We start from the raw sequence: 27,247 nt of genomic DNA, 5'->3' as shown, positions 1-27,247 counted from the left end.
AGGAGTAAATCTAACTGTGTTATATTGCGAGAAATCCATTACAGAACATTACATAGAATCTATAAACACGCCACATGGATGAATAAAGTATAGAATCAATGCTTAGCCAATTGTATTAAGTGTGGAAATAGATTGGGGACATACTATCATCGTTAAGAACATAAGATAGCCATACTGGGTCAGACCAACGGTCCATCTAGCCCAGTATCCTGCTTCCAACAGTGCCCAAGTCACAAGTACCTAGCAGAAACCCAAATAGTAGCAAGATTCCAGATTCTGCAATCCCAATTAGTAGCAACATTCCATGCTACCAATCCCAGGATAGGCAGTAGCTTTCCCAATGTCTTTCTCAATAGCAGAGTATGGACTTTTCCTGCAGGAACTTGTCCAAAACTTTTTAAAACCAAGATACGCTAACTGCTGTTAAAACTCGTTGCTGGAGGATGTGGTAACTATTAATTTTAGAAGTGTTTCCATTTAATTTCATTGTGTGTCCCCTGGTCTTTGTACTTTTTGCCCAATTTTGGGATCATATATGATGCAATTTGGAGCATGCTAAGGTGTCCTAATCCAAGAAGTGCCAAACAATGTGTACTTGGATGATCTGGGAAATTAGACAGATGAATAGTGTTTGTTTATAAGAAAAGTGGTTTACATACATACACACACACACACATATATATATATATATATATAGCGAATGCTACATACCTGTAGAAGGTATTCTCCGAGGACAGCAGGCTGATTGTTCTCACTGATGGGTGACGTCCACGGCAGCCCCTCCAATCGGAAACTTCACTAGCAAAGTCCTTTGCTAGCCCTCGCGCGCCCGCGCGCACCGCGCATGCGCGGCCGTCTTCCCGCCCGAAACCGGCTCGAGCCGGCCAGTCCAGTATGTAGCAAGACAATACAGTTCAAGGGAAGACACAACTCCAAAGGGGAGGCGGGCGGGTTGGTGAGAACAATCAGCCTGCTGTCCTCGGAGAATACCTTCTACAGGTATGTAGCATTCGCTTTCTCCGAGGACAAGCAGGCTGCTTGTTCTCACTGATGGGGTATCCCTAGCCCCCAGGCTCACTCAAAACAACAACATTGGTCAATTGGGCCTCGCAACGGCGAGGACATAACTGAGATTGACCTAAAAAATTTACCAACTAACTGAGAGTGTAGCCTGGAACAGAACAAACAGGGCCCTCGGGGGGTGGAGTTGGATCCTAAAGCCCAAACAGGTTCTGAAGAACTGACTGCCCGAACCGACTGTCACGTCGGGTATCCTGCTGCAGGCAGTAATGAGATGTGAATGTGTGGACAGATGACCACGTCGCAGCTTTGCAAATTTCCTCCATGGTGGCTGACTTCAAGTGGGCTACCGACGCTGCCATGGCTCTAACATTATGAGCCGTGACATGACCCTCAAGAGCCAGCCCAGCCTGGGCGTAAGTGAAGGAAATGCAATCTGCTAGCCAATTGGATATGGTGCGTTTCCCTACAGCCACTCCCCTCTTGTTGGGATCAAAAGAAACAAACAATTGGGCGGACTGTCTGTGGGGCTGTGTCCGCTCCAGATAGAAGGCCAATGCTCTCTTGCAGTCCAATGTGTGCAGCTGACGTTCAGCAGGGCAGGAATGAGGACGGGGAAAGAATGTTGGCAAGACAATTGACTGGTTCAGATGGAACTCCGACACAACCTTTGGCAGAAACTTAGGGTGAGTGCGGAGGACTACTCTGTTGTGATGAAATTTGGTGTAAGGGGCCTGGGCTACCAGGGCCTGAAGCTCACTGACTCTACGAGCCGAGGTAACTGCCACCAAGAAAATGACCTTCCAGGTCAAGTACTTCGGATGGCAGGAATTCAGTGGCTCGAAAGGAGGTTTCATCAGCTGGGTGAGAACGACATTGAGATCCCATGACACTGTAGGAGGCTTGACAGGGGGCTTTGACAAAAGCAAACCTCTCATGAAGCGAACAACTAAAGGCTGTCCTGAGATCGGCTTACCTTCCACTTGGTAATGGTATGCACTGATTGCACTAAGGTGAACCCTTACGGAGTTGGTCTTCAGACCAGACTCAGACAAGTGGAGAAGGTATTCAAGCAGGGTCTGTGTAGGACAAGAGCGAGGATCTAGGGCCTTGCTGTCACACCAGACGGCAAACCTCCTCCAATGAAAGAAGTAACTTCTCTTAGTGGAGTCTTTCCTGGAAGCAAGCAAGATGCGGGAGACACCCTCTGGCAGACCCAGAGAGGCAAAGTCTACGCCCTCAACATCCAGGCCGTGAGAGCCAGGGACTGGAGGTTGGGATGCAGAAGAGCCCCTTCGTCCTGCGTGATGAGGGTCGGAAAACACTCCAATCTCCACGGTTCTTCGGAGGATAACTCCAGAAGAAGAGGGAACCAGATCTGACGCGGCCAAAAGGGAGCAATCAGAATCATGGTGCCTCGGTCTTGCTTGAGTTTCAACAAAGTCTTCCCCACCAGAGGAATGGGAGGATAAGCATACAGCAGACCTTCCCCCCAATCCAGGAGGAAGGCATCCGACGCCAGTCTGCCGTGGGCCTGAAGCCTGGAACAGAACTGAGGGACCTTGTGGTTCACCTGAGATGCGAAGAGATCCACCAGGGGGGTGCCCCACGCCTGGAAGATCTGTCGCACCACACGGGAATTGAGCGACCACTCGTGAGGTTGCATAATCCTGCTCAACCTGTCGGCCAGACTGTTGTTTACGCCTGCCAGATATGTGGCTTGGAGCACCATGCCTTGACGGCGAGCCCAAAGCCACATGCTGACGGCTTCCTGACACAGGGGGCGAGATCCGGTGCCCCCCTGCTTGTTGACATAGTACATGGCAACCTGATTGTCTGTCTGAATTTGGATAATTTGGTGGGACAGCCGATCTCTGAAAGCCTTCAGAGCGTTCCAGATCGCTCGCAACTCCAGAAGATTGATCTGTAGATCGCTTTCTTGGAGGGACCACCTTCCTTGGGTGTGAAGCCCATCGACATGAGCTCCCCATCCCAGGAGAGACGCATCCGTGGTCAGCACTTTTTGAGGCTGAGGAATTTGGAAGGGACGTCCCAGAGTCAAATTGGAGCAAATCGTCCACCAATACAGGGATTCGAGAAATCTCGTGGACAGGTGGATCACGTCTTCTAGACCCCCGGCGGCCTGATACCACTGGGAGGCTAGGGTCCATTGAGCAGATCTCATGTGAAGGCGGGCCATGGGAGTCACATGAACTGTGGAAGCCATGTGGCCCAGCAATCTCAACATCTGCCGAGCTGTGATCTGCTGGGACGCTCGCACCCGCGAGACGAGGGACAACAAGTTGTTGGCCCTCGCCTCTGGGAGATAGGCGCGAGCCGTCCGAGAATCCAGCAGGGCTCCGATGAATTCGAGTTTCTGCACTGGGAGAAGATGGGACTTTGGGTAATTTATCACAAACCCCAGTAGCTCCAGGAGGCGAATAGTCATCTGCATGGACTGCAGGGCTCCTGCCTCGGATGTGTTCTTCACCAGCCAATCGTCGAGATATGGGAACACGTGCACCCCCAGCCTGCGAAGCGCCGCTGCTACCACAGCTAGGCACTTTGTGAACACCCTGGGCGCAGAGGCGAGCCCAAAGGGTAGCACACAGTACTGGAAGTGGCGTGCGCCCAGCTGAAATCGCAGATACTGTCTGTGAGCTGGCAGTATCGGGATGTGTGTGTAGGCATCCTTCAAGTCCAGAGAGCATAGCCAATCGTTTTGCTGAATCATGGGGAGAAGGGTGCCCAGGGAAAGCATCCTGAACTTTTCTTTTACGAGATATTTGTTCAGGGCCCTTAGGTCTAGGATGGGACGCATCCCCCCTGTTTTCTTTTCCACAAGGAAGTACCTGGAATAGAATCCCAGCCCTTCTTGCCCGGATGGCACGGGCTCGACCGCATTGGCGCTGAGAAGGGCGGAGAGTTCCTCTGCAAGTACCTGCTTGTGCTGGAAGCTGTAGGACTGAGCTCCCGGTGGACAATTTGGAGGTTGAGAGGCCAAATTGAGGGTGTATCCTTGCCGGACTATTTGGAGAACCCACTGATCGGAGGTTATAAGAGGCCACCTTTGGTGAAAAGCTTTCAACCTCCCTCCGACAGGCAGGTCGCCCGGCACTGACACTTGGATGTCGGCTATGCTCTGCTGGAGCCAGTCAAAAGCTCGCCCCTTGCTTTTGCTGGGGAGCCGCGGGGCCTTGCTGATTCGCACGCTGCTGACGAGAGCGAGCGCGCTGGGGCTTAGCCTGGGCCGCAGGCTGTCGGGAAGGAGGATTGTACCTACGCTTGCCAGAAGTATAGGGAACAGTCTTCCTTCCCCCGAAAAATCGTCTACCTGTAGAGGTAGAAGCTGAAGGCTGCCGGCGGGCGAACTTGTCGAATGCGGTGTCCCGCTGGTGGAGAGACTCTACCACCTGCTCGACTTTTTCGCCAAAAATGTTATCCGCCCGGCAAGGCAAGTCCGTAATCCGCTGCTGGACTCTATTCTCCAGGTCGGCGGCACGCAGCCATGAGAGCCTGCGCATCACCACACCTTGAGCAGCGGCCCTGGACGCAACATCAAAAGTGTCATAAACTCCTCTGGCCAGGAATTTTCTGCACGCCTTCAGCTGCCTGACCACCTCCTGAAAAGGCTTGGCTTGCTCAGGGGGGAGAGCATCAACCAAGCCCGCCAACTGCCGCACATTATTCCGCATGTGTATGCTCGTGTAGAGCTGGTAAGACTGGATCTTGGACACGAGCATAGAGGAATGGTAGGCCTTCCTCCCAAAGGAGTCTAAGGTTCTAGCGTCCTTGCCCGGGGGCGCCGAAGCATGTTCCCTAGAACTCTTAGCCTTCTTTAGGGCCAAATCCACAACTCCAGAGTCATGAGGCAACTGAGTGCGCATCAGCTCTGGGTCCCCATGGATCCGGTACTGGGACTCGATCTTCTTGGGAATGTGGGGATTAGTTAATGGTTTGGTCCAGTTCGCAAGCAATGTCTTCTTCAGGACATGGTGCAAGGGAACAGTGGACGCTTCCTTAGGTGGAGAAGGATAGTCCAGGAGCTCAAACATTTCAGCCCTGGGCTCGTCCTCCACAACCACCGGGAAGGGGATGGCCGTAGACATCTCCCGGACAAAGGAGGCAAAAGACAGACTCTCGGGAGGAGAAAGCTGTCTCTCAGGAGAGGGAGTGGGATCAGACGGAAGACCCCCAGACTCCTCGTCAGAGAAATATCTGGGATCTTCCTCTTCCTCCCACGAGGCCTCACCCTCGGTGTCAGACACAAGTTCACGGACCTGTGTCTGCAACCTCGCCCTGCTCGACTCCGTGGAACCCTGTCCACGATGGAAGGTCGATCTCGGGGGGGCTGTACCGCAGGAGCCCTCAGGGTAGGCGGAGACCCACCCGAGGGCTCACCGCCACCAGCAGGGGAATGGACAGCCCTCACCTGCACTCCACCCGATGCACCACCGTCCGACGACATCAGCAGACGAGGTCCTGGTACCACCGACGTCGATGCAGCTATCCGATGTCTCGGCGCCGATGCAGAGGCCCGATGCCTCGATGCACTCGATGCAGGGGCGGCCGAGAAAGATGGTCTGGACGCTGACGACGTCGATGCACTCGAAGATCCCGGTGCCGATGCCGACGAAGAGCCCGAGAACAACACGTTCCACTGGGCTAGTCTCGCTACCTGAGTCCGCCTTTGAAGCAGGGAACACAGACTGCAGTTCTGAGGGCGGTGCTCGGCCCCCAGACACTGAAGACACGACGAGTGTCGATCAGTGAGCGAGATAACCCGGGCGCACTGGGTGCACTTCTTGAAGCCGCTGGAAGGCTTCGATGTCATGGGCGGAAAAATCACGCCGGCGAAATCAAAAGCCGAAATGGCGAAATTCGAAGCACCAAATTTAGAGGGAGAAAAAATCTCGACCGAGGCCGAAAAAAGGCCTACCCCGACGACGAAAGAAAACTTACCGGGGCAAAAAAGCTGGAAGTACGGGGAGGATTTACACGAAACCCGGCGGGGGGTTTGCGGAGCACTTCCCGACTAGGACAAAGCTTTCCCGAAGGAAAAGAACACGTTCAAACAAATTGGACGCGCGAGGTCGACTTTCCGGGGCTCGACACGGCGAAAACACGACCGTACCGAGTGCGGACAAAAGAAGACTGGCCGGCTCGAGCCGGTTTCGGGCGGGAAGACGGCCGCGCATGCGCGGTGCGCGCGGGCGCGCGAGGGCTAGCAAAGGACTTTGCTAGTGAAGTTTCCGATTGGAGGGGCTGCCGTGGACGTCACCCATCAGTGAGAACAAGCAGCCTGCTTGTCCTCGGAGAAATATATATATATATATATATATATATATATATATATATATATATATATATATATATATATATATATATATTGTGAACGATCCGTCCCTCCTCCAGGGGTTCTCAGGATCCCGTCTCTTCCTTTGGAGACTCCGGCTATGGGACAAGCTTCATGTCCGGCCCCATAGCCCACTGTAATCCACAGGGCACGACTCGGGTAACCAATAATTCCAAAAGAAAACCAGCAAGTTTTTATTTCCTTGGTGCTCACAGTCCAGCAGTTCAAAATAAAACAGGTGCAAAAACACAGCCCCCACTGTTTTTCCTCTTCAATTGAATCAGCACAGCAGGGTAAAAAGACACATAAACCCCCACTGCTTCCAGAACTCAGTTCGTTCCCCTTAAACAGTCCTACAGCCTAGCGCTTCACCCCATTGGGGAGCGTCTGCAGGCTACAGCTCAAAAAAGGCAAAACCACTGCTATACGTCTTCCCCAGGTGCAATGGCAAACAGTTCAAAAAAAACATCTTCCTTTCTCTTTGAGTAGTTCACACAGGAAAAAAACAATAATCCCTCCCAAAACAACACACTTTGCACTCTAAGTAGTTCAGCAGCACACGGTTCAAAATAGCTTGAACTCTATGGGGAGCTACAAGGGTCCCACCCTTTCTGGGTCACACTTTCACTATCACTGACCCTCCTCTTGCATGACCCTTTTCTTTCCCCTTTCAGTCCAGCTCCCATACCAAGAAGTCACCTGCTTCCTCAGCTTTTTCCCCAATGATTGAGCCCATGCTGCTATGTCCATGGGCTCATCCAGGCTCTCCCCCTTCTCTTTCTCTCCAGCCTCTTGCCACTCCATGGGTTCCTCGTCCCACCCTTTTCTCAGCTGTTCCTCCTCCTCCTGATTAACCCCAGGGGACACCTCCCTTGCCTTGTCATGGTTCTCTCCTGGAGGCTGCTGGGGAGGATAGTTTCTATACCAGGGTTTTCCCCAGGGCTGATGGTTATTGTAGTTCTTTTCCAGCCTCCATTTTTCGTGGGAAGAAACCCTTTTTCTTTTCTCCCTCTGTGGAAGTAGCAAAGGCAAGGCTCTGTTCTGTCTCCCTTTCCCCTGGACCCTCTTCACCTCTTCCTCTTCCATTTTATCCCCCTCCCCTCGTCCTCCTCTTCACTATATATATATATATATATATATATATATATATATATATATATATATATATATATATATACACATACAGTACATACACACAGGTACTTACATCCTCTTTCCCTTTATAAGAAAAGCATGCTTAAATGGGTAAAGTATTGTATTTTGTTACATTGGATACAGAAAGATCACCCAATACTGACATTATGAGGAAACCAAATGCATTTCTTACTGTGCATGAAGTGATTGCCAAAAACTGTCAAAGGAGAAAAGAAAATATCCTAATTCATTACATTGTGGACTCCATTTCTGTACTCATAACACCTAAACAGCTAATGTTACTTAATTTAGCAAATTAAATGGATTTATTAATTGTATATTTGCTACCACTCATAGTGTTATCCGACTTGTATGTCATTACTACTACTACTATTTAACATTTCTATAGCGCTACAAGGCATACGCAGCGCTGTACACCAAACATAAAAAAAGACAGTCCCTGCTCAGAGAGCTTACAATCTAGAAAGACAAGTAAACAGACAGAACAATTAAGGGTAAGGGAATAAATAGGTGAGGATAAAGGATAGGGCAAGTGAGTAGAGGTTAGGAGTCAAAAGCAGTGGTAAAGAGGTGGGCTTTAAGTTTGGACTTGAAAACGGCCAAAGATGGGGCAAGACACACAGGCTCTGGAAGTCTATTCCAAGCGTGAGGTGCAGCAAGACAAAAGGAACGGAGTCTAGAATTAGCAGTAGAGGAGAAGACATAATAGAGGGAGAAAAAAAGAGGGAGGGAGAAGGAAGGGAGGGATTTTCTTATATGAAAAACTTCGTTTCATTGGTGTTTGGTTGTATGATATTATTTTTTAATTTAATAAAACATATTATTTCTGAAGTTGTACATAGCAACATAAAATCATCATTTTTGGGAAAGGTGTTTCTCCAACCCCCATCAGCCCATTTCTCCTTCACTGACTCATCTTCAAATCACTCTTTATCCTCTCCTTACACACCGTTTCCTGAGCCCCAGTTCTCATATTCGCCACCAGGCACAGTTAGCAGTGCAGCCAGCAGGCAAGGAAGAAGCGGGGGGGGGGGGGGGGGTGACCTGTTGGCCAAGAAAAACTTGTAGAGCTGATGAGCCAGTAGCTCAGGAAAAGTGCAAAGACAGAGCAGTGGGTGCAGGGCAAGGAAGAATGGGAGAGTGCACTGGAGGCAACTTTCTCTGGCATTTACCCATTAACACAATGGTGATAATTCTACCAGCGGGTGCCTCCTTGCAGACCCTCTCATGCCACACAGGGAGCGCCTGTAACAGCACCTGGGTACCCAGATTCCTATGCAGAATACCAGCATAACCCAGCATCAGCACGCCTTACATTTAAAGCTCCTAAATATGCTAGTGCGTATGTAACTTATAGTATTCTATAAGATGTGCATTTGTACGCTGTAGCACACATGCACACCTTATCAAATAGCACTTAGGGTGCTTATGAAAGTACGCGCTACATTTTGGCACATACATGCAAGAACCTTAAGTGCCTAGTTATAGAACTGCCCTTAAATGTTTTCTTTAGTGCACCCAGGTGTGTATGTGTTTTTTTTGTTAATATCTATAAATTACAGAGTACAACGTCAAAATAAGAAGCTCTAGTATGTTCTTGTTAGCACATGGCTCTTGTTAGTTCATTACAGGGCGGAGGGCAACCCACCAGGATACCTTGTATGTGGTTAGGTTCTCAACAGGTACGCCCACAAGTATCTACTATTAGCCATGTGCTGTTCACTTTTCTATGAACAGTATCCTGTCTGTTTGCTGAATAAATGTACTTCTCTGTGCACATGGTAGAGTACTATGGGAAGGGAAAGGGGATGGGACTTGATATATCACCTTTCTGTGGCTACAATCAAAGTGGTTTACATGTTATGTACAGGTATTTATTTTGTACCTGGGCAACAGAGGGTTGTGACTTGCCCAGAGTCACAAAGAGCTGTAGTGGGAATTGATCTGGGTTCCCCTGGTTAGTGACCACTGGGGGAGTCAGGGGTGGTCATCCCCGATTCCCTCCGGTGGTCATCTGGTCATTTAGGGCACTTTTTTGGGTCTTGTTCATGAAAAAAAAGGGTCCAAAAAAAGTGACCCAAATTCTCGCTAAAAACGGCCATTTTTTTTTTTCGATTATCGGCTGAAGGTGCCCATCTCTGCTCGGCCAATAAACATGCCCCAGTCCTGCCTTCACCACGCCTCCAACACGCCCCCGTCAACTTTGGCCGTTTCCGCAACAGAGTGCAATTGCAGGCGCCTAAAATCGGCTTTCGATTATACCGATTTGGGCGCCTTTGCGAGATGGGCCCCCATCTCCAGATTTGGGTCGAAATATGGGCACCCATCACTTTCGTAAATAAGGCCGATAGTGATTTCGATCAAGCATAAATTCTTTTTCTTATCCATGCCCTTCACTAATTTGCAAACCAATTTCAGCTTCTTGTTTTAAACCTTCTCTAGCTGAGCACTTTAAAGATATTTGCAAATGTTCAGACACACTGGTGTTTATTTTCAAAGCACACAAACTTACAAAGTTACATCCCCCCCCCTACCTTTTACAAAGTTGCACGGTAATAACAAATGGGCTGTGTCGGCATTACCGCACCGGCAGCAGCTAGTGTAACTTTGTAAAAGGGGTAGATAGTAACTAATGTTCAAATTGTCCTTTTAACTGCTTTTAACTCTTAGAGGCAGATGCAGCAACCAAACATAAAAAAATCAAAATCGTTAAAGTCCCTAACGATTTTTAAAAAACGAAGAATGCACCAAAAAAAAAAGTCACACATGCTCAGATCGGTATTCAAACGTACAATGTATCAAAGAATCACAATACACATTGGTAATCGGCCCCTAAATCATGCGCAGAGCAGCCAAGCGTTTTGCTGGCTGCTCTGCGCATGCTGCAAACGTAAAAACAAACAAAAAAAAAAGCCACAACACATACACGTGGCTACCCGGTCAGCAAAATCCAAAAACAAAGGATCGGGAGGGGGCAAGGGCACTCATCAGGAGCGTCCTGTATGGACGGCCTTGCCCCCCCCCCCCCCCGCTGCTCCCCACTTTCCGCCGCTCCCCCCCCCCCCGAAAAAGCAAAATGCTAGCTGGCTGCCCTGGTCCCCCTCCCTTCCTGTTCCTGTGTTCTGCAGAGCTAACTCCGCCTCCCGTCATTCTTTCGCACCGTGCCCCGCCCCCGCTGCCACCCCTGAGGTCGACTACACCGCTCCCCCCTCCACCGAGACCCCCCTCCCTATTAACGACCCGAGCAGCGCCTCTCACCTCTTTCAGAAGCGCTGCACGGGCAGGAAGATCTATTGTGTTGGTTGTAGAGTCTCCATGACGTCTCTTCTTCCCTGGCCCAGGCCCCGCCTCCTTCTGACGTATTACGTCAGAAGGAGGCGGGGCCTAGGCCAGGGAAGAAGAGACGTCATGGAGACTCTACAACCAACACAATAGATCTTCCTGCCCGTGCAGCGCTTCTGAAAGAGGTGAGAGGCGCTGCTCGGGTCGTTAATAGGGAGGGGGGTCTCGGTGGAGGGGGGAGCGGTGTAGTCGACCTCAGGGGGGGCAGCGGGGGCGGGGCACGGGGCAAAAGAATGACGGGAGGCGGAGTTAGCTCTGCAGAACACAGGAACAGGAAGGGAGGGGGACCGGGGCAGCTAGCATTTTGCTTTTTCGGGGGGGGGGGGGGAGCGGCGGAAAGTGGGGAGCAGCGGGGGGGGGGGGGGCAAGGCCGTCCATACAGGACGCTCCTGATGAGCGCCCTTGCCCCCTCCCGATCCTTTTTTAATTTTTTTTATTTGATGTGTTTTCTGACGTCCTTTGGACCAATCACAGCGCTTTTAGCTCTGCTAATGCGCTGGGATTGGCTCAAAGTTTGTTTATTTTTTCACTTAATGATTTTTCCTGGCACAGAGCTGTCCTAACGAGAGGTCCAGACCTCTCGTTAGATTTCCTGCCTTTTCCCTGCGTAAAGGCAATCGGAAAAGGTTAGTGCATGTCGTTTCAATGGGGTTTTCACACTAATTGCTCATCTCCATTCCGTTTTCGTTAGCTGCTGGCTTCCTCGGTAAAAGCCCTTTGATGCATGCAACGGATCAAATTTTCCTCGTTGGAGGGTCATTAAAGGCTCATTTAGCTTTAGTGCATCTGCCTCTTAGAGGTAGATGCACTAAACGTTTTTCATCGTTAAATGAGCCCTCAGGGAAGAATTTCCTATCCTTTCCATGCACTTAAGCCTATTTTCCGACGACAGTAGCAGCTAACGAAAACGGAATGGAGATGAGCAATTAGTGTGAAAACCCCATTGAAACGACATGCACTAACCTTTTCCGATTGCCTTTACGCAGGAAAAAGGCAGGAAAACTAACGAGAGGTCTGGACCTCTCGTTAGGACAGCTCCGTGGCAGGAAAAAGTGTTAAGTGAAAAAATAAACAAACTTTGAGCCAATCCCAGCGCATTAGCAGAGCTAAAAGCGCTGTGATTGGTCCAAAGGACCTCAGAAAACAAATTAAAAAATAAAAATAAAAAAAGGATCGGGAGGGGGCAAGGGCGCTCATCAGGAGCGTCCTGTACGGACGGCCTTGCCCCCCCCCCCCCCCGCTGCTCCCCACTTTCCGCCGCTCCCCCCACCCCGAAAAAGCAAACTTCTAGAAGCCCCTGCCCCCCTCCCTTCCTCACTACTCTCTCACCTCAGCTCCGCCTCCCGACATCCTCCATCCGTGCCCCGCCCCCTTTTGGGGTCGTCGCCGCCATTCCCCTCCTCCATCGGGCCCCCCTTCCTCTTACCGGGCCCGTGCAGCGCCTCTCTCCTCTGTCCGAAGGCGCTGCACGGGCAAGAAGAAAGCTGAATCAGCTGATGCCTGCCTTCGCGATGGCGCGTCTTTCTTCTGCTGCGCCCGCCCCTGTCTGACGTCAGTAACCTACGTAGGTTACTGACGTCAGACAGGGGCGGGCCCAGGAGGAGAAAGACGCTCTATCGAAGCTAGGCGAAGGCAGGCATCAGCTGATTCAGCTTTCTTCTTGCCCGTGCAGCGCCTTCGGACAGAGGAGAGAGGCGCTGCACGGGCCCGGTAAGAGGAAGGGGGGCCCGATGGAGGAGGGGAATGGCGGCGACGACCCCAAAAGGGGGCGGGGCACGGACGGAGGATGTCGGGAGGCGGAGCTGAGGTGAGAGAGTAGTGAGGAAGGGAGGGGGGCAGGGGCTTCTAGAAGTTTGCTTTTTCGGGGTGGGGGAGCGGCGGAAAGTGGGGAGGGGGCAGGGGCTGCTAGAATTTTGCTTTTTCGGGGTGGGGGGAGCGGCGGAAAGTGGGGAGCAGCGGGGGGGGGGGGGCAAGGCCGTCTGTACAGGACGCTCCTGATGAGCGCCCTTGCCCCCTCCCGACCCTTTTTTTTAATTTTTGTTTTTATTTGGGAGCCATGTGCTTGCGATTTGACTGTGTTTTGACTGTTTGTGGCATGCGCAGAGCAGCTAACATAACGCTTGGCTGCTCTGCGCATGATTTGGGGGCCGATTAACGATGTGTATTGTGATTCTTTGATACATTGTACGTTTCACTACCGATCTCAGCATGTGTGACTTTTTTTTTTGGTGCATTTTTCGTTATTTTAAAATCGTTAGGGACTTTAACGATTTAGAGTTTTTTACGTTTGGTTGCTGCATCTGCCTCTTAATGCTTATTCACTTGTTCAGTACACATGTTTTATCATTCCCACCTTAGTAATTCACTTATCTCTTATTTGTCCTGTTTGTCTGTCCTAATTAGATTGTAAGATCTGTTGAGCAGGGACTGTCTCTTCATGTTCAAGTGTACAGCACTGCAAACATCTAGTAGTGCTATAGAAATGTTAAGTAGTAGTAGTAGCAGTTAGTAATATATTTCAGGCACTCAGTTGAACTCAAGGTTTGTGTCTTAATCCATTAGTGCCCAATGTTCCCATCAAACATATAAATGGCGAGTGACCGTACTCACTCGCAAATGCGCAGTAGAGACTTCCCTCTCTGTCCTGCCAATACGTGATGACGGGGGCGGAACAGAGAGGAAAACTGCGCGAAGCCGCCGTCGCTACCGCTCCTCCCCCCCATGAGGTCGCCGCCGCCCCCCCCCCCCTCAACCCGGCCCGAGCAATCTCTTCGGTATTGAACTTACATCGGCGAAACGCAGCACACAGAACAGCTGAGCTCCCATCGCCCTTTCTTCCCTGCCTGTGTCCCGCCCTCGCCGACATTACGTCACACGAGGGCAGGACACAGGCAGAGAAGGAAGACCGAAGGGAGCTCAGCTGATCTGCGTGCTGCCTGCGTTTCACCGATGTAAGTTCAATACCGAAGAGAGGGCCCGGGCCGGGTGCAGGGGTAGCGGCGACCTCGGGGGGGGGGGGGGGGGCCTTGCCAAAACCCCATACTAGCCCGTTTTAACAGGCTCAACGGCTAGTAATATATATAATATATAATGCTGTGAACATTTCAGTTATATATCCCCCCCAACAAAAAAACCCTGAACCACCACTAACTTATCCATGTTAGCATGTGCCTACACAGTACTACCACAAACTCACCAATTTTTTTATTTATTTTTCACATTTATATCCCGCTTTTAACCAAAGCGGGTAACAAACCAAACAAACATATTTACGTGTAATCAGGTATCCTCAAATAATAAAGGTATTTCACAAAATGCATTACATTGGAGTATTCATTTCAAGATGATCCATATTAGGCCAAACATTTAGTGCATTTGCCAAAAACATGTTGTTACAAACGGCACACCAGAGTCAGATTTGGACTACTATTCAATACACTGGGAAATCTTCCAGTGGGAAACCCTGCCTGAAAAGTAAGATACCACAGTGACTGGTTACTGGGTATCAGAGGAACAGCTATCAGTTGCTTGACCAGTGTTTAAATTGACCCTGGTCTCTCCACTGCCTCCAGGTTTGATGAGTTAAATGGTTACAAAGCTACAGACTACTGTGACGCCGCCCCCTTCATTCAGGTTTGTCCTAGGGCAGGGTGAGCTCCTTGGGGCAGCTACAGTATCCATTCCTGACTGCTATGAAGAAATACCAGGAAAGAGGGAATGATAAAAGCAAAATGGGAAACATTTGGTAACTATAATCCCCAAATCCTGACAAATGCAAAACTTTGGTGTCTGCTTTCCCAGTAGGTTCTGCAGACAGACCGAAGATAGTTAACTCTGCAAAGTGGGGGAGGGGAGGCGAGGAAAAAGTGAAAAATTAGGCACGTGGAAAAGGGGCTCAGCAGGATCACAGCTCTCCCTGAACCACTACTGCTTCCTCTGTCAATCCTGGAAGTTTACGTCACAGGAGGTGGAACCGGCAGAGGAAGCAGTAGCGGCGCAGGGACAGTACCAGTCCCGCATGTCTTCACTCCGCATTAACTAGCGTGGACTCATCAGAGGTGGAAACAGGGGTCAGGGAGTCAAAAAGGTGCTACATTTTGAAGGGGGTAGGAGAGAAGAAAGAGAGAGAGGTGGGAAATGCTAGCTCATGGTTGGGGAGGAGAGAAATGGGGCAAGACTGAATGGGAGGGGAGCGAGAGTAAAACAGGGGCAGTGCTAGCTGTAGTGAGACACAGATGGGGAAATACTGGATAGAAGGGGTCAGAGAGAGGCAGAGGTAAAACTCGATGGGATGAAGACAGTGAGAGACAGCAGTGAGGGAAAATACTTCATGGGGGAGTCAGAGCTAAAGAGGGGAAATTCTGGATGGGGGAAGCTAGAAAGAGATAGAAGAAGCAGTGCTGCGTACCAAGGGGAGAGGTAGGCAGTCAATACTAGATGATGGGGGAGGAAAGAGAGTGGAGATGCTGGATGGCGGGGGAGAGAGAGAGACTAAGGCAATACTGCATGGGGAAAGAAAGATGGGGCAATACTGCATGGGGAGAGACAGACAGCACTGAATGGTGCAGAAGAGGAGAAGGGAGACAGAGAGATGCGGCAATGCTGGATGGTGGAGCAAGGGAGAAAGACAGAGGAGATTCTGGATGATAAGAAGTGGGAGACAATGAGAGAAACATGAGAAGATGCTAGAGGACAAAGGGAGAAAGACAGGAGAGACAATGCTGGATGGCAGGGGGAGGCAAGAGAGGAGTCACTGGATAGTGGGGAGAAGGAAACCAATGAGAGATGGGAGGAGATACTGGATAGCAGGACGTGAAACTGACAGACTGAGGAGATGTGGGATGGTAGTGGAGAGAGGGAGAGACAGAGAAGATACTGGTGGTAGAGAGAGACGGAGAGAAAATGCTAGATGGCAGAGAGAGAGAGAGAGTTAATGAAAGACTGGGGAATAACAGAAAGGAGAATGAGAGGGTCTGGGTGAGGGAAAGACATGGAAAGCTGTAAGTAGAGGAGATAACAACTGGATAATATGAATGAAATCTGACTGGATAGAGATGAAAACATGGAATAAAGCTGAAAGGAACAGACCAGTGTTTAATCTGGATGTAGTGGAGGAAGTGAAAAGATTAAAGAAGATGATAGGAGAAAAAATTACAAATAAATAGGAGATCCTTGAAAAGAGAATTAAAAGAAGGCAGACAAGCAGTAACCAGAGACTGGAGCCAACACAAAAAAATGAAATGGCCAGACAGCAAAGGTAGACAAAAAAAGATTCATTTTTAATTTACGATGAAGTAATGTTGTAGCCATGTTAGTCCACTTTAAAAGTTAATAAATATACATTTAAAAACAAAATCAGAAAATAAGTTAATACCTTTTTTTTAACTAGGTTTTGGAGGCCAAAGTCATCTGCTTCAGGTCAGCACAGTATACTACTGTTGTTGCATGTTTGTCCTGATTTAAGGAATAAGGTTTCGGCCTTCAAACTTAGTCAAAAGTGTAATAAGTTAGTCAATAAAAAGGTATCACCTTATTTTCCGTGTTATTTGGTAATTTTAAATGTAACAATTTGAAATATGTCAATTTTTTTTTAATTTACATCTGCTATCTTTATATTTTGAACAGTACAGAGGGATATGTGTCACTGTTTCTATTTCTGGCTTCTAGAGGCAGTGATTCCCAAACCTGGTCCAGGAGCAGGGCTGTGGAGTCGGAGTCGTGGAGTCGGAGTCAGCAGCAATTTGGGGTACATTGAGTCGGAGTTGGAGTCGGCAAAAATGCACCAACTCCGACTCCTCATACATTTGAATAAAGTACTTCTCTGCTGTGAATAAAGCTTAGTACCTAGTTGTTTCACTAGTGTGAAGTCCAGCTGAACTATTTTGCTGGAGAGCTTCCCTCTGCTCAGTCTCCCTTTGCATTTACTGACCTGCTGTAGAGCACCTCCTCTCTGACCCCACAGTGAACTTAAGCTCCAAGAGAAGATCATTCAGCACACACAGATAAGGCAGCAGAGAGACTCCACCCAACTTCCTCTCTCTCTCTGCAAGAAGAGCTTTATATTCACAATGGCAAAAAGAATGTCAGGAAACATGACAAAGTCTGCTGTTTATGAACACTTTACAATATCAACAGATGGGGAAACATTATGTATGTCAATGTATTATAGAAGATGATGATGGTGAAAAAGCATGTGATGCAAAAATTAGCAGTTTCAGTGGTTATGAAAAAAATGCACCTACAAGAGCATCAAATTTAAAAAGACATTTTCAGCGTTTCCATCCTAAAGTGTTAGAAGCTGTGAATGAGAAAGATAGCAATGAAAACATTCCATCTACTTCAGGGTCAATAAAAGATCAGAAATCTACTGGAGGCCAGACACAACTATCAAGATTTTTTACAGCTGACAAAGTTACTATAACAATGACAGCAGAAAAATTCAAAAACCACATCATTGAAATGGCAGTAAAGAATAGTATACCACTATCTTTTTTTTCACAACCAGCCTTTTTAGGCTTAAATGGAGAAATGGCTAAAAAGCTTGGAGTTTCTCTGAAACGAGAAAGTATAAGGAAACATACTTGAAGAGGCCAAATGTAAGAAGCAAGAACTAAGAAAAAGTCTGAAGGGACGTTTTGTCTTTATTAAAATGGATGCATGCACACGTCACAGAGTCAATTATTTTGCAATTAATGTTAGATTTGCTGATGAAAACAAAAAAACAATAACCCGGACATTAGGAGTAAAGGACACTCAGGCACATCATACCAGTGAGTATCTGCAGAAGTTACTGGAAGGTGTTTTAGAAGATTTTGAAATTAAAAAGGAACACATTCTATGTATTGTAACTGATAATGCTTCAAATATGTTAAGCACAATTGAAAAAATGAAGGAAGTTGATGAAGAAAGCAGCATACAAATATCAGAAGATGACAGTTCTGCAATTCAAGAAAGCTGTGAAAGTTTGGATGATATTGCTGAAGAAGCATCTAAGCTTACCATTCAACATATGCATTGTGCTGTTCATACTCTGCAACTAGCATTAAGAGATGGATTGAAGGATCGTCATGCGGCTACACTAATTAGCAAGTTGAGGCAAGTAGCTGTTGCAGCCAGGATCCCTAAAACAGATGCTATTCTGAAGAGACATGCTGGAAAAGGAGCCATTTTGGATCAAGCAACGCGCTGGGGAAGCACTTACTTGATGATAAAGCGTTTGCTTGAACTAAAAGACTTTCTTGAAGAACTGGACAATGTAAATGTTTCATTAAAAGAAAACCAGTGGGCTCAAGTTACAGAATTAGAAAGGCTACTTTCTTACCCTTTTGCTGTTACCAAGAAGCTGCAATATGAAGATTTAACACCAGGTAAATTCTTCTTGGAATGGAAGGGCTTGATATATAACCTTAACAAAAGTGGGGGGGTTAATTGCTGATGGCATTGTATCTTCAATGAGGAAAAGAGAGGAGCTCTTGCTGGATAATCAAATTCTCTTAGCTGCTATTTATGTTGATCCAATGAGCCGAATTTTGTTGAGCAGTGACCAAATTGCTACAGGAAAACAGGAACTCTATGACATAGCAGTTCGCATGAAAGGGTTGCTACCTGAAACTCATAAACCACTGGATGAAGCTAAAGCTATAAATACTGGTGGTAATGGTAACTCAGGTTCATCCTCTTCAAATGAAGACGAGAATTTTCAAGCCTATTTGGACAAAATGGAAGCTTCAAAAGCAAAGCAATGTCGGTTAAGCATGGAAAAGCAACCTGTAAATGTCCATATAAAGAAATTCATGCAAGAGTTTTTTAAAGGATTAAAAGAAGTGGAAAAGTTTGACCGCTCATCAAAACTGACTATAGAAGAAGCCATCATTGTTTATCCAGAGATTGTCAATGATGCAGCTAGAACCGTAACAGCAATGCCACCCACCCAAGTCAGTGTTGAAAGACTGTTTTCAGCACTGAAAATAAATCAGATTTAAGGGCTTCTATGAAGGAGGATCTGGCAGAAGCAATTCTGTTTCTAAGAACAATATATTAGTTAATTTTGGATTATGTTTAACAGCTATTCTACAGCTATATATGCCAAGTTTAAATAATATATAAGTTGTTTTAGGTTTTCCAAATGTTTTTGGTTTATGTAGGTTAACTTTGATTTTGTTCTAATTTCCAAAGGATGTTGTTCTAGAATTTCCAAAGGATGTGGTTGTTCCAGATTTTTATACTTGCTAATGCTATGATGACTTTATACTTGATAAAAAAAACAATAAACATAACCTTGTATTTTTATGTGTGTTTTTTGTTTGTTTAAACTTTAGGATTAATGAATATTTATAGTTTCTTTAATAAATAAAATAAAAAGTAACAATGACATAGATTTTAAACCCAAACATTAACATGCAGCCTTGCATGCTGCACTCTTTCAGTCAACATGCAAAAAAATATATATATTAAAAACTGAGGAGTTGGAGTCAGAGTCGGAATCGAAGGATTTTTGTACCGACTCCACAGCCCTGTCCAGGAGGCACCCCAGTCAGTTAGGTTTTCAAGATATTTACAATGAATATTCATGAGATATATTGTCATATGTTGGAGGCAGTGCATATAAATCTCTCATAAATATTCATTGTAGATATCCTGAAAATCTGACTGGCTAGGGTGCCTCCAGGACCAGGTTTGAGAACCACTGTTCTAGGGGTTTTCAGTTAAATTTTTGTCTACATATTTCTATTTTTAGTTTGTGGTTATTTATTCTATACTTGATCAGGTCTACCTGTGTTCATGTGTGAAAAAGAATGAGTTTTCTGATAGCACTGAATGTGCAGGATTGATGTGTATTAATCCAGCTTGTAATGTTGATGGTGCTGCCTGAGGATGGCCCTCTTTCTGTGGCCACTGGAAGTTTATACTGTTATGTATGGTAGAATTGCTTTATAGGTCCTGAGTGATTTTGTAGGGTTTTGTATTACTGCACAGTATGGATGGCACTGCATTTTGGATTTAGCTCCTGCCTCATTCAGTTGTAGCTGAAAATGTTACATTCAGGTACTGGAGTAATTTTCCCATTTCTGAAGGGCTTACAATCTGTTTATACCTAAGGCAATGGAGTGGAGGAGTGGCCTAGTGGTTAGGGTGGTGGACTTTGGTCCTGAGGAACTGAGTTCAACTCCCACTTCAGGCACAGGCAGCTTGTGACTCTGGGCAAGTCACTTAACCCTCCATTGCCCCATGTAAGCGCATTGAGCCTGCCATGAGTGGGAAAGCACAGGGTACAAATGTAACAAGAAAAAAAAAGGTTAAATGACTTATCCAAGATCTCAAAGAGTGGTAGTGGGATTTGAACCCTAGCTCTCAGACTACTACTCTAAGTATTAGGTACAACTAAGACATATAAAACATTCCAAACATGTTTGATAACCAAACAATAAACTAAAGGTCTGCATATCTGAATCCTAGTGGCCATTTAGCAACCTACAAAAAAAAAAGTTCTGATAAGCAAATCATTTTATAATTGCCATTAACTACAAGATTTCTGTTACAGTGTTGTGCATACAGATGCTGGACTAGAGAGCTTGGGCTGACTGGGAAATAGTGCAAATATTATTATATTTAATATGTTGTATTATGTGCACCAGAAAATCAAAATAATGCCCCAACATAATTCCTGGAGCGTATGCAGTGTGTATATTACCATCAGTAACAGCGGTACCGAGGATACAGCTGCAACAGTCACAAAGTGAAAGACTCGATCAAAACTTTAATGTCCCACACCGTTCTTTTACTGCTCACATAGGCGTAACCTCCCCCCCCCCCACCCCCCCAAAAAAAAAAAAAAGGTTTTAACTTGCTCTGTTCGGTTGCTCGCCGCGCATCTCACCCTAGCTCCGCCCCATAACCTTACCCCCACCCACTTTAACCTCCCCAAATAGCTGAGTCACCAACCGCCTATCAGTTTTTTTTCCTGCTCTTCAACTGGAACTTGGAACGGGATCATCGGACACGTGGATCTTCATTCACTGGTGATTTTTTCCCCCTATTTTATATCCTCTCGCTCAGTCTAGGTGGTGCATTGACTGGCTGCCCTCGGCATGAAAATACGTATCATTCCACCTTCCGGATCATGGGCCACAAATCCGGCTAGTACTAGGTGTGTCTGTTGTTTAATGAGGGGTGGGGATCAACCTCTGCAGCATGGCCAGCAGCAGGCCCACCAAGTTTAAAATCTGACCCTCCCTCCTCCATACAGCAATGCACCGCACTAGCACAAAACCCTTGGGCCAGGCCCTCTGACTCTTGAAGCTAAAGAGTCGGCAAAAAGTCAGCTATAAAATAAATATTAATACAAACCTAATCAATCCTAGGCTTCGGGCCAAAGAGGAACTTGGCAACTTGGGTTCCGCACTGTACTTTCCCTATTTGCAAGTCAAATCTGCGTTTTGTCCTGCACAGAAATTCTTGCTCAATCTAATAATCACTCAGTGCAGCAATGCAGAGCCATACAATCACCTTTTAATTACACACTGTCAGAGAATGGCACTCGCCCAGGTAACCCGAACCTGGGGCGGGGAAGACGCTGGTTTCAAGCGTTAAGGAAAAATAGGATCCCGCTGTATCCGTTTTTAACCTTTTGCCGGAAAAATGGAGAGAACGATACTGTGCAAATCAGGAAAGAAACCGAAACGTCCTTATTTGAAACTACGCAGACTATCTAGGTGCGATCTAAACGGCTACATCTGCGACCGCCTGCCTCCTCCCCCCCCCCCCCCCCCGGCTTGTAGCTGTCAGTGCAAAACTCGCTTTTTCAGCCCCAGGCACTGAGGAGTTTCGTTTGCTGCGCCTGGGATACTGCAGTGCAAGCGACGATCCCCCTCCCCCCCCCTCCACTTTAACAGCGCTCATGAAAGTGGCAAAGACTGTGTTAGTTCAACATGGATGCCCAAGTATAAACTTCCAAATGAGGCAGCAAGACAAGAATGTGCAGTACCCTGTGTGCCTGCACCATTCCCGCCTCCCCTCCTCAGGAACACATCAGAGACGGTGCAGCTGCTGGAAAATGACCATGCAATATATGGCACTGTACACCTCCTCCGTGAAGGGTCTACACAGAGGAAACAACACAAAGTAACACTACACAAGAAGCAAAGAAAAAAAGGCGGATGACGAGGTGAGAACCGGGCCTTTAAACTGCCAGCCAGAGAAATCTGGGGAATATGTTTGGGATTTCCACTTTTTTTTTTCCAAAGGGTAATGCCCTGCATATGCCTACGGAAAGCCGAGGTGGGAAGGAATCCTCCATGGGACCCTGGACAGTGAACCGGGAGAGGCCTGGGTAAACGACGGATTGCCCGGAATTTAAGGAGTGCTGCTGACTGAGCTATAAGGAGGGTTCGGGGCTGTGTGTGCAGATCAGAGCTCTGCAGCAGCACTGAAGGGCAAAGAAAGTGCTCTGAAGCTTATTAACCGACTGCAGGAATATCGTAACAACACAAATCCCTTTTTACGGAAGAAGAAACACTACTCAATAACATGACGAAAAGCTCGACTGCAAAACATGAAAACAACCCTCCCAAATAAAAATTAGTGTGTAGAAAACCAAAATACTCTACCTGGCAGATGAAGTCGCAGGATTTCCCTTTTAGCTCTTATACTCCAGCAAGGGGACCGAGAGCAATCACTGACAAACAAAAAGTTGTTTTGCAGGCAGGCTGCCTCCCTCACTCCTTGCAGTCGTCACTTCCTCGTCTGGGCACAGCACAGCTCCGAGAGTCTCCTACAAATCATTCCTGTGTTCACTGACAGCTCCTTCAATGCGCGGCAGGCAAGGCAACTTCACTCACTCCCTCTCCCAGATCCGAGATTCCTAAGCTGCAGCAATCAACGCACTCCCTTGCAGGGCAGTTCGTCCTTTCCGCTTCTGCGAAAACTCTGCTACTCCTTCCTCTCCACACCTATTGCTGCAAGAATCCTAGCACTCCCTTCTACACCCACTTTGAGAACGTCCTGTACTCCCTTTTGCCTCAACGTCTACTGGTGCACCCTGCAACAATCCCTCCTCTCCTCCTCCTGCAGTTACTCTGCACTCCCTCCTCTCCTCCTCTTGCAGCTGCTGCAAGAACCCCTGCTCTCCCTCTCCTTCCTACCCCTACTGCTGCAATAATCCCTGCAGCCCTCCTCTCCTGCTGCAAGAACCCCTACACTCCCTCTCCTTCCTACCTCTACTGCTGCAATAATCCCACTGCCCCCTCCTCTTGCAGCTACCGCTGCAACAATCCCTGCACTCCCTCCTCTTGCACCTGCTGCAACAATCCCTGCACTCCCTCTGCTTTCTTCCACCTGCTGTCACAGCTCTTGATACTCTCTCCTGCACTCCCTTCTCTCCTCTTGCAGCTGCTGCAAGAACCCCTGCTCTCCCTCTCGTTCCTACCCCTACTGCTGCAATAATCCCTGCACTCCCTCCTATCCTCCTGCATCTGCTGCAAGAACCCTGCACTCCCTCTCCTTCCTACCTCTACTGCTGCAATAATCCAACTGCCCCCTCCTCTTGCAGCTACTGCTGCAACAATCCCTGCACTCCCTCCTCTTGCACCTGCTGTAACAATCCCTGCACTCCCTCCTATCCTCCTGCAGCTGCTGCAAGAACCCTGCACTCCCTCTCCTTCCTACCCCTACTGCTGCAATAATCCCACTGCCCCTCCTCTTGCAGCTACTGCTGCAACAATCCCTGCACTCCCTCTGCTTCCTTCCACCTGCTGCCACAGCTATTGATACTCTCTCCTGCACTCCCTTCTCTTTTCCCATATCACCAATCCTTAGTCCCTCCTCTTTTCCCTCATGCTGCTCCAGAAAATTAAGCATAGAACACTCTCTCCCCCCCCCCCCCCTCCTGTTGCTGTTGAACCAAACCCAGCTTCTCTGTATTCTACAGTCTTGGCACTTCCTTTCTGCTCTAGGGGCTCCTTTTACTAAGGTGCGCTGAAAAAATGGCCTGTGCTGGTGTAGACACGTGTATTGGACGCGCGCAGGTCCATTTTTCAGTGCACCTGCAAAAAAAAAAGGCCTTTTTTTTTGCCGAAAATGGACATGCAGCAAAATAAAAATTGGTGCGCATCCATTTTGGTCCTGAGACCTTACTGCCACCCACTGACTTAGCGGTAAGGTCTCACGCATTAACCGGGCAATGATCATCAGCTTGCGTACAATTCTGATTACTGCCCAGTTATTTATATGTTACAGATTTTCGTATGCAAATATACAATTTTTTTTTTTGCTCTGTATAGGCTTGTAAGTCTTATTTTTTATAAGAATTCTGGTCTCAAAGTTAAGTTTTAGTCTTCAATTATTTTTGAGTCAGGTTTTACATTTGTTTTATTGATTAAAATTTGTTTTTATGTACATATTTTTTAATATACATGTATGTTCAAGACTCTTGAGGCAGACCAGTTGGCCAAAACACAGGCCCGTGTTGAGTCGTACCTTTGTTTGGATTAAAGTAGAATCAGCACCAAAGTGACTTAATGATTTCATTGTCTTCTTCTCTGTGTTTAACTGTTTTCTGTGAAGATTGTTTCTTCTGTTTGGTTGTCCTTCATTTCTCACTCACCTTTCCTTAAAATAGTTCAGGGACAAATACAAAAAGGAATATAAGTAATATAAAAAATGTTAAAAATAATTATCAAAACAGAAGAATTATAACAGACAGTAAAAAATGTATATGAAAATAATAAATACAATGGGGGGAAGGCTATTTGCAAACTGTATTAAGAATTTGCAAATTCACCCGCAACAGTTTGCAAAGCTTCCTTATTAACTGTGGGAAGCAGGTCCAATAATTTGCCATTCAGTTCATGCAGAGACCAGTTTGTTTGTTTTAATTGCTTATTAACTGAATGGCAGTGCAATATGCTGCATTATCTACAAGGGTTATTCCTCACCCCTTCTGCATTTTGTAGTTAACATGTAAATTAATATTTTAACTGCTAAAGCACCACAATAACTGCTGCATTAACATTTAATGAGTCTAGTAAATAGTCTTCTGTATACATTAAAATATCCTAGACTTCTTAACCACTAGGTTATGATGTTGTTCATCCTCTTTTTAGGAGCTAAAAGCTGGGGATTAATAGGAGCATTAGTAAACAACCACATCTTCAAATTTGATTTAAAGTTCTTAAATGAAGATTCAACGCAGATGACTAATGGGAGGGAATTCCAATGATAGAAAGCAGCATGGTGAGTGGAATCGAGACAAGCAAGTTTAGGACTGGGTAAAATTAAAGTGGGGGGGGGGGTCATTTATTGAGTGGAGAAGATGGACAAGTGAGTAAGGTATAGTAAGGGATGAAAGGTAATGAGGTAAGCCAACCCTATAGGATCTGAAGGTAAGAACCTATAGTTTGTACAGAAATGTTGTGAAATTGGAAGACAATGATATTTTTGTAATAATGGTGATACATGGTCAAAATGATGGGCATGGCATAATAAACAAATGGCCGTATTCTGTATGGACTGTAATTTTTTAATGGAAGATTCAGTACAACGTAAATAGCTGATATTGCAATAGTTCAGTCTGGTAATAAGTAGAGCGAGAAATAAAGAATGAAAGATTTCAGAAGTGAAATAGCGGCAAATTGCACGTAGTTGATGAAGTATGAAGAAACCTGTTTTCCACACAGAGTTCTGAGAAGTGAATGATAACTGTGAATCAAGGAAGACCCCAAAATATCTGAACGAATCAACTGGTTGAAAAGTGAAAGTGAACAACTGAAGCGAGACTGACGGAATTGAGAGCTCTCTTGTAAACCAACAACTCACAGTGTTGTCTTTATTGAGAACCAGATTGTGGTTGAATAACAACTCAGAAATAGCTTTTAAACAGTCCTGGAGTGGGTCAAGAAGATTGATCAGGTAAAGCAGGAGAGTATTAGCCGCGTCGAAGTAGAAAGAGACACCCGTGGACTGTATTAGAGTAGCTAAAGGATTAAGAAATAAAGAGAAGTGGAGATAGAACAGAACTTTGAGGAACACCAGAAAGTAAAGAGTAGACACCAGGGAATTAGTTTTTTATTTTAGTTGGGAGAGAGGGGTAATGGGTGGGGGAGCCCAAGACACAAGGGCAATTTTAAAATTGGGAGGGAGGGGCCCAGACCTATTGGAGGGGGGGGTCCAATGCTGGTCATGTTGGGAAGGGGAGCAGAATCGGATCGGGTCAGGTTGGGCAAAAGGGGAGAGGGATTGGGCAGATGCTGATCACTGGCAGCTTTGTTTTTCCTATCAGTGCCAGAGCCAATTGCAGCTCAGGCACTGATAGAAAGGATGACATTTTACTCTGTCACAATTTTAGGTTGGGCAAAAGGGGAGAGGGATTGGGCAGATGCTGATCACTGGCAGCTTTGTTTTTCCTATCAGTGCCAGAGCCAATTGCAGCTCAGGCACTGATAGAAAGGATGACATTTTACTCTGTCACAATTTTAATGTGGCAGTAATTCGCATGCTTATTGCTTACAACATGCTGTGGTAGGTTTGGAGAGCTGAGGCTTTCTGCATTGGCCCCTCAGTAATCACACTTGCATTTAATTCAAGCAGTGAGCCATGAATCCTATTACAGCAAGCTGTTATCCCATACCTGGAATAGTCGCTTCTTCGTTAGAAGAGCAACAGGTAGGTGAACCCAGAAAACCTGCATTTAAATCCTATTTTTCCCACAAACATTCCTTGTGACCTTGAACAAGTCACTTATTGTTCAAGCCTCTCATAGACTTGTTACTGCAAAGTCTATGATATCTTGGAGTATAACCTTGGCACATCAATCACACCTGAAGTCTCTTTAATATTTTTCTGAAGTCTCTTTTATTTAATAAATCACAGATAATTTACTCACAGATGTTCAGAAGTGCTTCTCCAGGGCACAGAGACTCCCGTAATCTGAGAGCTGTTGGAGGTAGAGATCTGAGGAAAGGTAGCTTTATTGCAGGTGAGAAATAGTTAAGCAGATAGAAGTGGTTCAAAGCTGGGTGACTGGAATGTACGATATCTCATTAGGGAGGAGATATTTTCAAGGTAAAAAAAACAAGTTCGTTGCAGGGAGTTACAGCAGGACAGAGCTGTCTGGGGCATGATGGTGCATGCTCCATGTCTCAAGATTGTGAAATGCCTCACGGCTGAAGGGACAAAGAGGTGTTGAATTTTCACACAGGCTCAGGGAGGAGTAGATAGAGACCAATGGGGACAGCCTGCCATCGGGTAGCAATGGCTCTCGATTGAGGGAAAGGTCATACCTGGCTGACCTCTCAGGACAGAGATAGTAAGACTGAACAGGAAATGATAGCAAGTAGACACAGCAGCCAGGCTTGGCTGAGAGAGAAAAGAGGTCTAGGC

At 46.8% G+C, this 27,247-nt stretch overlaps 1 protein-coding gene across 3 annotated transcripts in view; it reads right to left on the bottom strand.

Annotated features, from left to right (window-relative positions):
• ELMSAN1 (ELM2 and Myb/SANT domain containing 1) overlaps positions 1-22,945 on the bottom strand; it is a 177,755-nt gene extending 154,810 nt beyond the window's left edge. For 2 of the 3 annotated variants that reach the window (XM_030215484.1, XM_030215482.1), the window contains exon 1: positions 22,480-22,943. The gene's annotated coding sequence lies outside the window, so the exon portion shown is untranslated. Of the gene's footprint in view, positions 1-22,479 lie in introns of all 3 variants that reach the window. The other variant, XM_030215485.1, reaches the window with a different exon arrangement.
• Positions 22,946-27,247: the final 4,302 nt, after the last annotated feature.

The sequence above is a fragment of the Microcaecilia unicolor genome, chromosome 9 (genome assembly GCF_901765095.1).
Source record: "Microcaecilia unicolor chromosome 9, aMicUni1.1, whole genome shotgun sequence".
Taxonomy (NCBI): Eukaryota; Metazoa; Chordata; class Amphibia; order Gymnophiona; family Siphonopidae; genus Microcaecilia; species Microcaecilia unicolor.
Note: the sequence above shows the minus strand (reverse complement) of the source record. Positions and strands in the feature narration are given on the sequence as shown.